The sequence below is a fragment of the Triticum aestivum genome, chromosome 3A (genome assembly GCF_018294505.1).
Source record: "Triticum aestivum cultivar Chinese Spring chromosome 3A, IWGSC CS RefSeq v2.1, whole genome shotgun sequence".
Classification (NCBI taxonomy): Eukaryota; Viridiplantae; Streptophyta; class Magnoliopsida; order Poales; family Poaceae; genus Triticum; species Triticum aestivum.
The window spans coordinates 42,260,605-42,268,581 of NC_057800.1; positions in this window are offsets into that span (position 1 = coordinate 42,260,605).

Consider the following 7,977-nt stretch of genomic DNA (forward strand, 5'->3'; position numbering starts at 1 on the left):
GCGGCGGTTGAGTAGGGGAATCGAGGGTGCGGGGGGTCGGCGGCAGCGGCCGGTGGACCGGGGGGTGCTCGGCGGCGAGGGGGACCGGATCTGGCGAGGTAGGATAGCGATCGAGATGGAGGGGGATCGAGATCGAGTGTCCATGAAATTTAAAAATATTCATGATAGTTCAAAAAGTGCCCATGAAATACAATCGAGAAATGAAGGCTACGATTTAAATACAATCGATCTTAGCTAGCTATCTGTTCACAATCTTCTTGCCCTTCTTTTTCGCAAATGGAGTTCTTCTGTGGAACGGACGTCCTTTAGGTAGGGTGGTCCTGCTTCTTCTTGTGGTGTATGCTGCTGCTTCATCATCATCGTCATGTTCGATCTTCGGGTCGCCGTACTTGTCGAAGTCTTGCTCATTGGCTACTCCATCCATTCCGATGATCTTCCTTTTGCCTCTCCTCACGACAACACGACTAGGCTTTGACGGGTCGGTAATGAAGAAGCATTGGTCCACTTGGGAAGCCAGTACCCATGGCTCATTTTTCGCGGTGACGTTTGCGCCCGCGGTCTTGGATTTGGCTTCGGGTATAACCATGGTGGTGAAATACCGGTCTTCTTTTAGGACGCTCTTGGCCCATCTGACACGGAACATCGGGACCTTCTCTCCAGCGTAGCTCAACTCCCAGATCTCCTCGATCCTTCCGTAGTATCTGTCCTTGTCGTTACCGGTGTAGGATTCCATCGTTACCCCGGAGTTCTGATAACCATCGCTCTTCATGTCTTTGGCCTCGGTGTAGAATGTGTAGCTGTTGATATCGTACGCCTCATAGGTCATCAGGTTGTGCTCGGTGCCCTGTGACAAGGCGAATATGAGTTGTTCTTCCGCGGAAGAATCCTCATGTAAAGGGTACGATAGAAGCTTCTGCTTGAACCAACGCGTGAAACATGAGTTGTGCTCTTTGAGTATATCTCCGTCCGTCCTCTGTTGGCCTTGGTCATTGTACGTCTTCTTAATAAAGGTTTTGTGCTCTACCACCCAAGGATCGACCATGTCTATGTGTTGTAGCGCCACTAGGTTTGCTCTTTCAAAGTCGGCGAGTCGACCCTCGAAGTCGACATGCATTTCGCGACGACCCTCACGGTGACCCCATCCAGCGAGCCTGCCGAGGTGCCTGTTGATGGGCAAACCAACGGGGTTCTCGATGCCTAGATAATTCGTGCAGTAGGAGATGCACTCTTCGGTCAGAAAGCCCCTGGCTATGCTTCCCTCTGGACGTGACATGTTGCGAACGTATCCTTTGATGACACCATTCATCCTTTCGAACGGCATCATGTTGTGCAGGAACGTCGGCCCGAGTTGGATGATATCGTCCACGATATGGACCAGCAGATGCACCATAATGTCGAAGAATGCGGGCAGGAAGTACATCTCAAGCTCGCATAGTATCACCACGATCTCTTCCTGTAGCCTTCTGAGTTGCCTCACGCCAACAGACTTCCGAGAGATGACGTCGAAAAAGTTGCATAGGCCAAATAGGGTTTCACGGACGTGCGCGTCCATGATCCCACGGATTGCAACTGGAAGTATCTGCGTCATCAGCACGTGACAGTCGTGAGACTTCATCCCGCTGAACTTCTGCTTCGCTGGGTCTAGGTATCTGCTTATCTTCCCCGCGTAACCGTAAGGAAGTTTTACTCCTATGAGGCAGGTGAAAAACTGCTCGATTTCCTCCTGACTTAGAGTGAAGCACGCGGGAGGGTAGTCATTTCTGGTCTTCTTGGCCTTTTTGCCTTTGCGACGACTTTCCGTGTCCTGCTTCGCCTCATCATCATCATCATCATATAGCGTGAAGCTCCTGCCTGATGCCCATTGATTTCAAGTCTGCCCTTGCTTTCGGCCCATCTTTGGTCCTCTCTGGCATGTTGAGCAGGGTACCAAGCAGACTCTCGCACACGTTCTTCGTGATATGCATGACATCAAGGCTGTGAGGCACACGGTGGATCTTCCAGTACGGCAAGTCCCAGAAAACAGACCTCGTTTTCCATACCTTCAGCAGCGGCTCTGGCGCCTTTCGCTTCTTTCCCGGCTCTGGCGCCTTTTGCTTCTTTCCCGACAGTGGGCAGTCTTTCCAATTTTTCAACAGCTCGTCTATTTCCTCGCCGCTCCTCGTACGTGGGCGTCCTCGGGGTTCGGTTTCACCATCGAATAGATCCTTGCGTTTTCTCCACGAGTCATCGTCGCGAAGCCACCTTCGATGTCCCATGAACACGGTTTCTGAAGACCCGGGATCTCTATCTAGCTGGCGATACGTTGTGTCATCCATGCACCTGACGCATCCAGAAAATCCGTGGACCACCTGCCCTGCGACATATCCGTAACCGAGATAGTCGTGCACCGTCGTGAGCAGCGCGGCTCTCATAGGGAAATATTCTTTCTCTGCGGCATCCCACGTATTGGCTGGCGTTTTCCACAGCGTGTCAAGCTCCTCTTTCAGCAGCCCCAGATACAGATTGATGTCGTTCCCTGGTTGTTTCGGTCCTTCAATTAGCATACTCATGTGAATGTACTTCCTCTTCATGCACAACCAGGGGGGAAGGTTGTACATCCACACAAACACAGGCCAGGTGCTATGTGTGCTTCTCTGGCTGCCAAATGGATTGACTCCATCGGTGCTCGCGCCCAGCACGATGTTCCTTGGATCGTTCCCAAATTCTAGGTCTTCGAAGTTCAACGCTTGCCACTGGCTCGCATCCTTAGGGTGACTCATCATCTTGTCTTTTTTATCTATCTCCGGATCATTTGCGTCATCTTCTCGCTTCTTCTCCTCCCTATCTGCGTGCCAACGCAGGAGCTTTGCTACCTTAGGGTCCGCGAAATACCGCTGCAGACGAGGAGTGATCGGAAAGTACCACACCACTTTTCGAGGAGCTTTCTTCCTCTTCTTGTATCGAGTGACGCCGCACACCGGACATATGGTAGACTCCGCGTGCTCGTCCCGATAAATGATGCAATTGTTCATGCACACATGGTATTTCACGTGCGGTAAATCCAGAGGACACATGATTTTCTTCGCCTCCTCCAAACCGGTCGGGCACTTGTTCCACTTGGGAAGACGTTCGTGCCAGAATGACATGTTCTCGTCGAAGCATGCGTCGGTCATTTTGTGTTTTACCTTCATCTCCAGAGCCATGAGCGTTACTTTCAGGCGGGTATCCTTGGGCCTGCATCCTTCATACAATGGAGTAACCGCGTCTAACTCAAGTTGATCCATCTTGGCTTTCTCTCGGGCAGCAGCTCTTGCGTTATCCGTCTGCTTGAGAAGCAGCTCTTGAATATGAGGGTCCTGCACCCAGCCCATCGATGGTCCAGCGTCGTCTGCTCCGCCGGCATCATCATCTTCATGATCATGCCCATCGTCTGCTCCGGCATCTTCCTCATCATCATGTCCTGCATCTTCTACATGATGACTGTGTACAGCATCACCGTCGTGATCATCTCCTGGGGATTCTTCGTCTTCTCGCCCGCCCGAGCCGCGGTGGTTGTCTTGCTGGCCTTCCTCATTTCTTGCCCGGCCCCCATGGACGACTTCGTAGTCATCTTCATCACCTTGCCACCGATAGCCATCCATGAAACCACGCAAGAGCAGGTGGTCCCGCACCTGCCCGGATTCCGGGTCCGCAATAAGGCTCTTCAGCTTGCATCTTCGACACGGACATCTTATCTCCGTCTCATTCTTTTGAAGCATCTCGGCCTTCGCGGACCTCAAAAACCTATTCACGATACCTTCGGTCATCATGCGGACCATGGTCGCCTGCGGGGTAGAGCAAAACGATATTTTAGAACCAAGAAAAAATTTGGCATGACTTTCCCTAAAAATAGGACCAAAAAGAATGCTTAATGCCAAAATTCTCGCCGAAACGGAAATGAATCAACATTCCGGCAAAATATTGGCAACTATCGCATTTCAAATACTGGTACACCTCCAAACACAAACACATATGCAACACCACAAACATATGCAACACCACGAACATACATAGATCTAGCTAGGCCATAAAAAGTGCATGTGCACATTATTGTAGGGAGAACAACATAAATATAGCTTCCCCCCTTACTTACCTATCAAAACAAGGTAATTTAACCACTTAAATTGAATGAATCTATGGTGGAAATGAGGTGAAAAAGAGGAGGCACCCGAGACAAGGAAGATGTGGAGAGAATGAAGTGGGGAGAAAGTGAGTGTGGGTAGGAGAGGCTGTCCAAAATATCTTGTTGCTGCCACTTACTAATGGCGCACCAACTCTAAATGCGCCATTAGTAATCCAGGTAACTAATGGCGCACGTTTTGGTGGTGCGCCATTAGTAGTTTTGCAAAAAAAACATACTAATGGCGCACTGTCCCACAGTGCGCCATTAATAGTTTAAACTAGTAATGGCGCACGGTGGAACAGTGCGCCATTAGTAGTTTTGCAAAAAAGGGAATAAAAAATATAATAGAAAAAACAACATTAGTGGCGCACTTTCCGGCAGGTGCGCCATTACTAGTTACAACTAGTAATGGCGCATTGTGTCTGGATGCGCCATTAGTATGTTTGGACAGGCGCACTAGTTAAAAAAATTTGATACTAATGGCGCACCCTGGGCCAGGTGCGCCATTAGTAGTTTCAACTCTAATGGCGTATCAGAAGGTGGTGCGCCATTAGTATATACTAATGGCGCACCGCTTGTCTGATGCGTCATTAGTGTCAATCCCATCTATAGCCCTTTTTCTAGTAGTGAAAAAGCGAATTATCCTATCTAGGACTCCGTTCCAAAATAACTTTGGAGAGCTTCGTACCATCATGCACATGTTACTTTCGCCTAATGATGAAGACATGGTTTTGTTGAATCCTTTGACACTACGCAACCTCCCGACCCCTCGGCGATCCTCTCGAACATGAGAGGAAGAAGAGGATCGCCGAGGGGTCGAGGGTTCCAGGGTCGTCGAGGGTTCGAGGGGTCGAGAGAGGTTTCCTAGTGTCAAAGTATTAAAAAAATCCATGGCTTCATCATTAGCCAGAAGTAACCAAGGCATGACGAAGTCCTCCAAAATTATTTTGGAATGGTGTCCCGGATAGGATAATTTGCCTTCTTGTATGAATTTCAGCAAAGGCCTTCCAAATAATGATATTTGGAAGGTTCTTGCTGAACTTTGTACCAAAAAGCGAATTATCCTATCTAGGACTCCGTTCCAAAATAACTTTGGAGAGCTTCGTACTATCATGCACATGTTACTTTCGCCTAATGATGAAGACATGGTTTTGTTGAATCCTTTGACACTAGGCAACCTCCCGACCCCTCGGCGATGCTCTCGAACATGAGAGGAAGAAGAGGATAAAAAAATAAGAGGAAGAACTTTTTTTATCGGGAACGAGGGTCATCGAGGGACATAGATGTAGTGTCGTCATTGTCGATATATACCCCCTCCCGATAGCTTACTATGATTAGGTAGCTAGTTCTACGTTTGGCACTAATATATCCATCTATCATGTTTGAATAATAATTGACATGTTGTAAATATTTGTAGAAACTATGGACATCGCCCTAGACGAAGCAAAAGAAGCGTTGTTGAGGGACATAATCGTAGAAGGAAGTGATGCCGTCTCGTTGTTTCTCAACGAAACCGATGGTCTGGAAGGAGAGGGTGAACAAGCTGGCTACGGTGACCTAATGCCGGTGCAAGAAGAAGAACATGAGGACGGCTCCGGTGACCCAATGCCGGTGCAAGAAGGAGACCGTGATGACGGCTCCGGTGACCGAACCGAGTCCGGCCAGGTATATATATTAGTTAAGCCTGTGCTGACTAGCTGATTGATGCATTCATTGTTTTGGTATGTACACATATTAATTAAATCTTTGTTCTTTTTTCTAGCCCTCCGGATCGAGCACAACTTCGGTAAAGAGACGAGGCCCGAAGAAAAAGTTGAGCTTGGATGAAAAGTTTGAGATCATAGCAATCGCGCCCGACGGCCAACTGATTGAACCCCTCCGGACAAAGAGCGCATTTGTTGCTCAGTGCGGGGTTCTGGTTAGGGACAAGATCCCGATAAGCATCCAGCAATGGTTTAAGCCGGCTACAGAAGACCCTGAGGTGTCTTATGTCAATGATATGCAGAAAAATGATCTTTGGACTGAGCTGAAGTCAAATTTCACCCTACCGCCAGAGGATAATCCAGAGAACCCAGTTAAAGAGAAATTAATCAAGTCTTTTGCTCTTAAGAGGATGGTAGAACTATTCAGGAGGTGGAAGAAAGAGTTGAATAAGTTTGTCGAAAATAATGAGACACCAGAATTTAAGGGCAGATATGAGAAGATCAGAGATCACTGGCCCGCATTTGTGGCCCACAAGACATCGGAAAAGAGTAAGAAGATGTCGGCGACAAACAAGCAAAATGCTGCGAAGAAGATGCTTCACCATCGCACGGGGTCAGGTGGCTACCTCGTAGCCCAGCCTAAGTGGGCCAAGACTGAGAATGATCTGGTTGATAAAGGGATCGAACCAGAGACAATTAGCTGGCCAGACCGTTGCCGGACTTGGTTCTTCGGGGATGGCGGAACCTTGGACCCTGTAACAGGGAAGTGCATTTGGACGAACGATCAAATGGACATACCAGTCAGGAAGCTTAAGCAGTATATCGAAGCAGCGCAGCAAGGGAAGTTCTTTCCAGACAGAGAGAACGACGAGCTCACAATGGCCCTCGGGAATCCTGAGCACCCTGGACGGACACGAGGCACGCCAGGCTCCATTCCGTGGAAGGTTGGGTTTCCGGACGCAGGCGGTTACAAATCCCATGAGAGGAGGAAAAAAGTGCAGCAGACCCAAATGCAGGCGCTGCAAGTAAGGGTAGATGTGATAGAGGAACGAGAAGCAAATCGCAGCAAACGTACTGCCGAAGCCTCCCCCGAAGCTACCCCGCCATCTCAGTGCAGAAGCAGCGTGGCTTCCACCAAGCTGCTTCAGCCGGAGCATGCCTTGATGGCTCTTGCCAGCTATCCCGTGGATGCTATCACGGAGTCTCAAAATTGCCACCTTATGACGCAATGGATGAATTTGAAGGTCAAGGTGGCTATTGGCTCTGTTTATCCTACTAAACCTGGCGCAACTTTTCACTGTCGGCCGATTCCAGAAGGATATGCTAGGGTGATGGTGGATGAAATAACAGAGGGATTTGAGGACCTCCAGCTTGACCACCCTACCGGTGAAGGGGAGACTCGGCTGGGGTCTGCTCTGAAGACTCCATGCCTATGGCGGAAGGAGCTCATCAACCTTCCGAACTGGACGCCTCCGCCTCCTCCTCCTCCTCCGGCGAGTCAGGGCACTCCGCCTCCTCCACCGCCTCCTCCTCCGGTGAGTGACGATCAGGGCCCTCGGTCGGCTCCTTCTCCAGCGCGTGGCGGCACTCCGCCTCCTTCTCCGCTTGCGCCGACGCGCCCGAGCAGCCAGCCTCCTCCTTCTCCGCCTCGTCAGCAAGGGCAGAAGAGACCTGCCGCCGCTCCAGCTGCTCCGGCGCGTCGTAGTCCTTCTCCTCCGCCTCGTAAGCAAGTAAAGAAGACAAACGCTCCGTCTGCTCGGTCAGCGTCTAGCAGTACAACCAGAGGCGGGAGGACATACAGATTCGGTCCTTCTCTGAAGACTCCAGAGAAGTTACCATATGAGAGGACCTCGGAGGAGAACGCCGAGATCACGCGAACCGAAGTGGATGACTGGTTTCAAGGGTTGAGAGCAAAGAGACATCCACCTCCGGAGGAGAAGGTAGATCCGGTGAAAGTGAAGCGCACTCTGGCTGCCCTGGCAAAACCACCCAAGTCTCCGCCGAAAGGCAACTATGAGCGCATTATTGCAAAGACATGGGCCGAAGCGGAGCGGTCGGGAAGTACAGTCAGTGATCAAAGGCTGAAAGAACGACGAGCAGCTGGGAAACAAATTTCCCAGCTCGGCGAACAAG